Genomic DNA, 10,000 nt, shown 5'->3' on the forward strand with positions numbered 1-10,000 from the left:
CCCCCCCCTCCCCTGCCCCTCCACTGCCCCTCCACCCAACCCCTAAAAAAACCCCCTAACCTCCTCTCCTTCCTCGTCCTCTTCCTTAGCCCCCCCCTTCCCCCGTCTTTTCCTCTTCTCCAGCGCCCCACCTCTTCTTCCCCAGCACCCCTCACCCCTTCTTCAGCACCACCTCTCCCCTTTTTTTTCCCCCTCCCGCCCTCCTGCCCTCTACTACTTCTTCCTCCCACCCCCCCCCCCCTTCCCGCACACCACCGTGTAATGCCCGGGAAAAACCAGTGGCTGAAAGCAGAAGGGGGGTGCGAGGGGTTAGGGGGGTTAGGTATACGGGGGCCATTAATTTTCCATTTGTAATAATATTTAGGTTGTTCCCTATTAATTTTTTTTTGACTTATTTTTTTTTTCTTTTTTCTTCTTTCCCCTTTATTTTTTATTCATTCATAGATCATCATTATTTTTGAATTATTTTCATCACTATTATTATTGTTAATTTTTTTCCTACTGTTATTTTTTTTATAATTTTTTTTTTAAATTTCCCCTGTCCCTGAGGGCTCGAACAAAATGTCCTTGGGATGCAAGTGTGTTTACGTGTTTGTGTTCGTTTGTTTTTTCGCTGTCTGTTTCTTATCACAGGCTGGTGATATTTCCGCATTATGTTTGAAACAATCAAGCACGTTTATCATTAGTCATCGTCAGTTATCGTCATTATCATCGTCGTCGTCATCACCCATATCATCATCTCTTAGGGTTATCTTCATTATCACCATGATGAATCGTAAAGTATCATCAGTATCGTCATCAATTTCATCAATTATTATCGATCATTAATCATCGGTATCATCATCATCATCATCAGGTAATATGATTTACGTGCATAGATATCAACGTTAAAACACACACACACACACACACACACACACACACACACACACACACACACACACACACACACACACACACACACACACACACACACACACACACTCTTACACACTCTTACTTACATTCATATATACATACATAACACATATATGTGTGTGTGTGTGTGTAGGGAAAAAGAGGGGGGGGAAAAAAGAATAAAACATACAATTAAAAGGGAAAAGGAGTGTATGTATAGTTTTTAGTTACAAAATGGGCATTTATACTGACAAATATGGCAATGTGTTCCTGTTTAAAAGGTCGGGGATTCACGCCCACTTGGCTCGTCCGGGCGTGATTAAAACCCGTTTGTCTCTAGAAAAGGTCTCTGGGGGTTGCTGTAGAACCCCTTTAATTGGCGCCTCGGGTACAGTTAGGGCGCGAGGGCGGGCAGCCTGCGTATTGCTCGGTGTGCCCAGGCGGAGTGACTGGGCAGGTGGCCCCCGCCGACTGCCCGGGGCGGGGGGCCCGTGGCCATGCGGGGTCCTGGAAAGGGGGGTGGGGGGGCGGGGCCAGTGTCTGGGGGAGGGCCAAGGGTCGAGCGGTCGCGGGATGCTCGGTTAGTGCCCAAACCTCGTTGGAGGGGGTTGTGTTCGCCCCCCCCACTCCCCGGTGTCCTAAGTCCCGGCGAGGGCGCCGTCGGCCTATTCCCCGCTTTCGCCGTCGCCGCGTTCCAAAGTGTTCGGGGGGCCTCGCGTCGCCTCATCGGGGTCTTCCCGCGAGTGAGGGTTTTGTTTCGCGGGGAAAGTGAAGGTGCGAATGGGAGGTTTTTCTATTTAGATGGATTGTAAGAATGATTTGGCAGTTCGTGCAACTGTCCCGGAAAATTTTCGATTTGTTTTTATTAAAAAAATAAGTTCCCGTAGTTTATAAAGGGTTTTTCCGGTGGTCGACAGATGATATTAGTTTGTGGTGTGGTGTTTGTTGCCGTAAAGGTGGAAGGGGGCCCTTTTTGGAGATAATAGTGTGTTGAAATAAAAACAAGGTATGCTGTCGGAAAAACGTCTGATGTTGAAATTAAAATAGAACAAACGAACTTGAAATATTTTTAAAAAATAGTTGGAAAATAGCTGTGTTGGTATTTGCAGTTGAATGTGATATGGTGTGCTTACATGAAGCGAGAATCAACTCTCAAAGGGAAAAAGCGCTCGGCCAGTGAAACCCCGACGGGGAAGGGGAAAAGCTCGGAGATGACGAGGCAGGCGCCATGCAGGGGAGCCAGCGAGGCATTACAGGCGGAACACAGAACGCATTGCCAGAGGGGAGCGGGTCGCGGCCTTCAGGCGATAACAGTCGAAAGCGACGCCGCTGTTTACAAACAAGCTAATTCCCCCGGTTGCTCTTCCCGCTGCAGTGGCGTTTGGCGCGCGATGCTAATGATAATCCCGAAATAGATGGCGGGCCCCCCGATTTAGCGCCTGGGCCCCCCCGGCGACATTTTTTTATGGGCCTCGGTGCTCGCGACGGGGAAATTTCCCGGGGGGGCCGCTGATGGCGCCCGCCTGTAGCGCCCTCGTCAGGCTGAGTGCGTTGTCTGACGGGCGGCGGCCTTGTGCTCCCCAGATCCTGGAGGGGTTTTTGCGTCGGTTTTTTCCCTTCCCTTTTTGTTCTTGTAATTGGGGTTTTCCTTTTCTTTCCCATTTTAACTTTCTCTCTTTTTCTTTTTTTTATTTACAGTATTCTTGACGTCATTTTTTCTTTGATTAAATACCCCCCATCTATATTCATCAATTCAAGTCTTTTTTCTCTTCAAGTTTAGCAACAGATTTTCCTCTCTCTCTTTCTCCCTCTCTCTCTTTCTCCCCTCTCTCTTTTTTTCTCCCCCTCTCCCTCTCTCCCTCTCTCCCTCTCTCCCTCTCTCTCTCTCTCTCTCTCTCTCTCTCTCTCTCTCTCTCTCTCTCTCTCTCTCTCTCTCTCTCTTTTTTTTTTTATATATATATATTATATATATATAATATAAAATTTAAGTGAGTGGGAGGGAGTGGTGAGTGTGTGAGTGAGAGGAAAAAAAGAGAGAGGGAAAAGAGAAAGGGAAAAGAGAGAGGGGAGAGAGAGAGAGGGGAGAGAGAAGGGAAGGGGGGGGGAAAGGGGGTGAGGGTTTGTTTGTGTCCGTGCACAGTGCCAGTGCCGTTATCTTCGTCTGCTTCTCTGTTCCTTTTTATCTGTCTTTGTCTCTGTGTCTTGTCTGTCATGTTTCTATCTGGTTCTCTCTATTTTTTTCTTTTTTTTTCGTCTTTAAATCGTTTACTCCGTTATTAAATTTTTGGATTTCCTATTCAGTCCATAGATTTTTTATTTTATTTTTCCCCTGTCCGTGGGATGTTATCTAAGTCATCATTATGTTTATCTCAACGTCGATTATTCGTTGAAATGAGATCAGAAAAATTTTTTCAAACACTTTCAATATATTTTCACTCGTGCGTGGCTGATTATTGTGACTGTTCAAAACGTTCATCGCTAACCCGTGATTTGGGAGGTTTGTTGCCAACAGATTGGGCTCGCTCGTTTTTTTCATAGTTTTTATGGATGGGGGGGGGGGTGGGGGGGGGGGAGTGAAATCCCCGTTTACAGTTTAGAATTTAATGTTTTATTATTATTATTATTATTATTATTATTATTATTTTTTTTTGTTTACTTTTTTTTTTTTTTGTTTGTTACGTGCGGGAAATGCGCATGGTTTAAGCCCGTGTGAGCGTGTAACGGCGGTTCGCTTTCCGATCGTTCCTGTGCCAGTGAGTAGGAAGTGTTGGGGAATGCCTGGTTTTGGGGGATGTTGCACTGTTGCATTATAAGACGGGATTCTTTGTTCTTTTGGCTTATAAAATCAATGATCTTCAGGAATTGAGGATGTGACTGACGGAACGGTCAGTGACCGGTTAAAGTCACTAGTGCCAGCAGACACCACGCCCACGTCGCCCCCCTGCGTTGATGGCCTGCTGGCAGCCAGGCCCCCCCCAACACCTCATGCCTGTCGCCGAAAGCAGACGGGGGGAGGCGCGGCCCTTGGGGGAAGGTGCCTCAGGACAACGTGCTGCACGTCAACCTCGACGTGCGCACGGGCGTGCCATGCGACGCTCGTCAAAGGTGGCAAGGACTTTATTTTGAACAGTTCGCATAAGACCGTGCTGGGCGCCTCCCAAGGGGTCGCCGCCCCCCAAGCCACTGTCGTCCATCTACCTGCCAACGGGGCCTCGTCCCCCAAAAGCCCCCACCAACCCCCCTCCCGGGGGCCCAAAGATGAGGAGGTTGACGACCTGTTCAAGAATCACCTGAACGGGCGGAAGGCGCCCTTGCCCCAGGGCCAGAAGAGAAACCACGACAAGAAGCACTTCAAGTCGTACCTATTCAACACTTCTCGAAGCCGAAGCCGTTCGGCAAGGGCGGAAACGGAAGCGGCCCGCCCCAGCTACAAGGGGGGGGGCGCGCCGAGTCCCCAACGCGGAGATCCCCCAATCCCCCCCACGGCGCCCCTCGACTTTACCGGCTTCCCCAAGGCCAAGCCGACCGGGCCCCCCGCAGCTCCACCCCCAGTACTCGCAACCGTATGTCCACCCGCAGGGCCCTGCGAGCCCCCCCTACCAGACTAAGTACGACGCGCAGCCGCGGGACCCCAAAACCGAGTCCCCCGGGGCAGCCCCCCCTACCAGGCCCCCGAGGCCCAGCCCCCTTCCCCGCCGCGCCGCAGCCAACAGGGCGCCCGCGCCCGTGCGAGGGCCAGCCCCACTATCGGGGGGAGGGCGCGCGAGCCAGCTGGCGGGGGGGGCCGTGGGGCCCCCTGCACTACACGGATGAGGACGCCGGAAGTTCACGATAACCCTCAAGCCCGGCCAGTACCGCGTCCCAAAGTGCAGTGGCGCTCCAAGACGCACCCCCTTTCCCCATCACCCCCCCCGCCCAAGAAGAAGAGCGGACTGGAGGCGCCGCCGCCGCCGAGCAGCAACCCCTCTTTACTCCTCCTGCCAGGCGCACCCCCAACACCAGGAGGGCCAGGCGTCCCTGCCGCGGCGCCTGGTGCCCCCTGCTCTTCCGCCCCCACCCCCCCGTGCAGGAGGACCTGGGCGTCGGGAGCGGGACGAGGAGAAGCTGAGCATGTCGCCCCCCAGCCCCCCCCGAAACCCGCAGCGCCTGCCCCCCACGTGCACCAGCAGCAACGGTCGCCCGCGGGACCAGCTGTTGCAGCAACAGGTGGGTGTGAAACCCCCCGTGCGGCGACCGGAAGGGGCCAAAACGGTGCTGGGAAAGGGGCGGGGCCCCGGCACCGCCAGCGGGAAAAACAGGTGGGCGTCTTTGTCACATGCCGAGCAGCCTGGACGAGAGCGTGGGGGAGGCCTCGGGCTGCGACTCGTCGGGGGCTACGAGGGGGTCGAGCACCTCAAGCGCCACTCTCTCAGCCACCTGAAACGGGCCCGCTGCGACTCGCTCTCCTGTGGGTGCAAAGGGGTGGGCGTGGGTGCCGGCCGGGCAGGTTCGGTGCTAGGGGGGTTTGGTGGCGGGAACAGGAGGGGGGTTGCCGCGCTCGGAAATAAACGGTAGACTTAACGGGGGTCTTCGTGTTATGGCGCTTCCTCGTGCTCGGGGGTGGCATTAGAAACGGGATTGGTGGTGGTGGTGGTGGTAGTTATGGTGGTGACGGTGATACCGTTGGTGATGTGACGGATGACAGTTTTATATTCATTGAGAAACCTCCGCTCAAGTACCATGCAGTATCTTGTGACGTTTTACGGGGAAAAAGGTAAAGAGACGCGAGTCACAACTTCCGGTTTGGAAAGAGAAGTACCTGCCTCCGATCGGCGAGCGGAAGACGTGGCATGAGGACAGAGGCCTTCGTGAAGCAGGTGGTGGAGGGTACTTCAAGGACCCTCCTCCCCTCTCGGATTCCCGAGAGGGCAAACATGCGGAGGGCAAGGGCGACGGCTCACCGCGAAGTCGCGAGCGGCCCTCCGGTGAGGGCTGACAGCTGTAAAGACTTGTCCACTTCGTCGTCATCGTACTCGTCGTCGTCGTCTTCGTCATCTTCGTCGTCATCGTCATCATCCAGCGAAAGTGATGACTGCTTGAACCGGCGGGTCTCAGGGCGGGGCCGGCGAGTGTGGCAGCCCCAGCATAGACGACACCACGTACTGCGACGACTCCGACGAGACGACCTCGTGGTTCACGGACGACTCCCTGGGCTACGAGGCCGACGTGGGAGCCCAGTGACAAGGACACTCTGGGGCACGTGTGGCGCCGGTGGAGAAGCGCGCCAGACGTACGACCTAACAGTGACGTCAGGGGTGGTGGCTTCCCGCGGGCAGGGGGAGCGTCGCAGCAAGAAAGGCGTCGCAGACACCTCGCGCGCGGAGGTGGAGGTGATGCGAGCAGCGGAGAGCGGGCGTGGCGGCAGGGCAATGGCGGTGGTGTAGGGGCGGCAGGAGGGGCGGAGGGGGCTGGCGCGACCCCATATAAACACGTGCCAGTATGTGGGTACACCAGACCCGTAGTCGTGTAGCGTCGGTGAGACCAAGTTGTCACGCCTGGGCTGGGACTGGGGAAGGTGAAGAAGCACAAACTCCTGCAGTTTAGTCACGACGACGCCGAGGAGGAGGCCGAGGACCGCGCGTGTACTTTCAGCAGGAAGACCGACGAGAGTGAGCGCGATGCCAGTGACCTTCTGGGCAGTGCCTCGGCCCTCACGCCGCACAGCGAAGAGACCGAGGAAGACCTCTTCCAAGGCGTCGAGAAGCTAGAGTTCGTGAATGGTAAATTCTCGGCTGGCACAGACAAGCCGGGGTGCAGCGGGTTGGTGTGCGGTGTGTGCGGAGGGGCTGCAGACTGCGGGCGCGAACGAAAGCGGCAGGGAGTGGGCGTGGTACGAGTGTGGAGGCGGGGGTGTAGATGACAGCACCGCAGAGAGAGGACGCAGCGGGTGCTTTCGCAGGGCTTGGTGATCCACCATTCCGCTAACACAGAGGCGGACATACTCAATGGAAGTCTCATAAGGAACGCTCTTAGCATACTCAGAGAGAGGAACAGAAGTTGCAGACCCTGCCAGACCCCTGCGCCCCCAGCTGAGGACGCAAGCGAGGCCCGAGTGAAGGAAAGGGGGCGGCAACCGCGGCTCCGGCGCCAGAACAAAAGCCACCCCGAGGACGCCTGCACAAAGGCATCGCAAAGACAAACTGAAGATGTGGCTAGTAGTGCTTTGCCCCCCAGGACGAAATGAACAAAGTGAACATCACCATCCACCTCACTCCACCGCTCCCTCGGAGGACAGGTGAGGAGAGCGGGATGGGGGCGTCCCCACCCAGCCTCTTGCGCACCAGCACCCCCGGTGTGGCTGGCGCTGGGCCTCATGTGTCTAGTGTAACACCCAGTGTGTTCCGAGTGAGTGAAGCATCGAGAGTGACCGAGTGTGAACGAAGGGCGGGGCGCAAAAGGCGAGCAGCATCGTCACTATGAGAACGTGGACGGATTCGGCGGGCGGGGGCGACGGGGCCGCGGCCGACAGCAGCGGCGGAGCGGAGGCAGGGGCGGTTACGCAGCAGGTCGAGCGTCACGCAGAGTCGTGGCCCCTCCGAGGCTGCGGAGCGCTCCACCGAGTGTGGATTCCCTTTGAAAAATTATCGTTATCCTGAGACTCCCGAGTCGAGGACCCGTCTGTCATCCTCCAGCGGCCAAAGCAGTTGTTGTCATGGAAGGTCGAGGTGCAGGACAAAGTCGTCGGGGAACAAGAGCCAACCACACACTCCCAGCCAAGGGCACCGTCACCCCAGTGCCCCGAGAGGGCTCCGGCACCACAAGTTCCGCATCGAGTAAGGTTTTCGGCTCAGAGTTCCACGTGCATCGGGTTCAGGTGGGAGCCGAGAGCGATCGCAAGTTCGCGCAGGCCACACAGCGGTCTGTGCTGGAGGTCCCTGAGTGGCGCAGAGGAGCGCCAGGTGGCTGCAGGAGGCGAGGCCGAGACATAGGCCTTCCAGAAGAGTGAACTTGTTCTCGAGCCGCCGAAATCATGAGGACACACCCTGGCTCCTCCCCCCGCCACCCCACCTTCCTGACTGCAACCTTCCCGACCTCCAAGACATGCATATCGGAGTACAACATCAGGGACACTAAGCCGCAATCGCCGGCAAATACTCCTGGCTTGTTCTGCGAGGGGATGAAGCATTCTGTAAACAAGACCAAGAATAATAAAGCAACAGAAATCTCTAAAGAAGAGCACACGCAGAGAAAAAATCCGGCAAAAGTGACTCTAAGAGCAAATCTAAGTCTAAGCCTCGAAAATACTTCTCCGGTATTTTGCTTTTGGTTCCGCCGCGCCCCGATTTAGAGGCACGGGATCATCATCAGATGCCAAGGGAAGAGCAGAGGCGGAGTCAGAGCAAGAAGGTTGTGGCAGACGGTGAGGGTGGTCGTGTTGTCCCGCCCCGAGGCTGATCTGACCGCCGCCGCCGCAGGTCGTACTCCTAGTGGGTTGTCGGATACGAGCTCCTCCGACAGGACCTGTGACGCGGCAGCCAAGGGTAGTGCGTAACAAAGCCGGTGCGGCGGAGTCTATAAGCGAAGCATTACAGGTAAGGGAGACTAAACATAGTAGCCTTGGTGCCTCAGAATACCGTCATCGTAGTGACGTCGCCCCGATACCCAGTCCGCGGCCACGTCGCGCCCACAGAAATAGTCATGACTCAGCAGACAGCGTCGCGCCCACACCACCCACCCGCCACCAGAAATCCCGGGGAACACCGGCAAACCAGCTGTAGATGGTGGCACTAAGGAGTTGGAGAATCTCGAGAGTCCCCGCACGAGCCCGCGAGTGCGCCGTGGACAGAGGCCAGAGACCAGCCACCCCGTCAGCAGAGAAGAACTTCCGGCGCCAGCTGCCCACCCGCACCGCAGCCTGGCCTCATTAACGCACCTGGGACGCCACCCGCCCACGGCTCTCAAACCTCTTACGAAAATATTTCTTTCCACGAGAGACATTCTTTCGCCAAACGAGATGTACCTGTAGGCTGCAGAGGCGTGATTCTGGGAGAGAGGCGGGCGGGGGACGCGCCAAGACGTTTTGCTCCTTCGTTCTCCTCCAGGTCCTCGAGAGCAGTGGAACGCCCCGCGCACTAAATCACACAGGAGTTTCTAGGTCAAGTAAAAACTATACCTGCTCTGGCGGTTCGAATAATGGGACGGCGGGGGGAACAATGTAGCGGCAGAGCAGAAGAACCAAGCCAATGAGGGCAGTGGGAAGGCAGAGGGCGCCCCGCGAGAGACAGCGCCAGTGCTCCCGCCGGTGGAGCGACAGGCACAGGCGGAGGAGGAGGTCGAGTGGGAACGGTTTCCACGCGGTGGGTCGAGCGGGGGGATCAGGAACAGGTGACAACACCGTCTGGCGACGCCGGAGATCGCGCCCCCCTACTCTACCCACGACACCGCCACAGACATCCCGAGTTCACCAGATCCTCTCAGTCGTCGGCCACGTCGGGTGGGTCACTGACCTCATCCCCAACCCGATGGAGGCGCCCCCAGGCTGAGAGGATACATGGGAGGACCAGCGACGAGGGCGGGCGGGAGAGCAGCCACTCAAGGTCCCCGTCTTCCGGGTCTGTAGCCTCCAGAGTCAGCTTCGTTTTACTACAGTGCGGTCAGGTCCACCATGTACGAGCGTCGAAGTCGCTGTTCGAGGATGACACAGCTAGGTACTCCTTCGTGACGTGTCCTCAGTACGAACCTGTGCAGCCTGGAGACGTGGAAGTACTTTTACCGTCCCTGTACCGGACACCTCGTCAACAACAACCTACCGAGAACCATCAGTGGCGACCTTAACTGTGACAGTGACATCAGTCTGACCGAGGGGAGATAAAGGTCCGTGTAAGAACAGAGGATGAAGATGTGGTATCGTCCGCTCTATACAAGACGACGACGAAGACGAAGACGATGACGGCGACGACGGGCTTGAGGTGGAAACCGATAGCGACGATTACAGTTGTCGAGCGAAGAACAAGCTCCAGGAGGACCAAAAGAAGGTGACGGCCTTAGAGGGGAGGGCGAGGTGATAGGAGACAGCGGCGTGGTCCATGCCGTTCCTTGCGTAGCTGTCACGGACTCTTCAAAC

General features: G+C 56.3%; 1 protein-coding gene and 1 pseudogene across 6 annotated transcripts in view; one reads left to right on the forward strand and one right to left on the reverse strand.

Moving 5' to 3' along the window:
* LOC113815970 (potassium voltage-gated channel subfamily KQT member 1) overlaps positions 1–10,000 on the reverse strand; it is a 727,087-nt gene that overhangs the window by 426,673 nt on the left and 290,414 nt on the right. The gene's annotated exons all lie outside the window — the stretch shown is intronic.
* The window catches only part of LOC138867754 (uncharacterized), a 5,648-nt pseudogene continuing 1,374 nt past the window's right edge, over positions 5,727–10,000 (forward strand).

This window comes from Penaeus vannamei, chromosome 32, assembly GCF_042767895.1.
Source record: "Penaeus vannamei isolate JL-2024 chromosome 32, ASM4276789v1, whole genome shotgun sequence".
NCBI classification, from domain to species: Eukaryota; Metazoa; Arthropoda; class Malacostraca; order Decapoda; family Penaeidae; genus Penaeus; species Penaeus vannamei.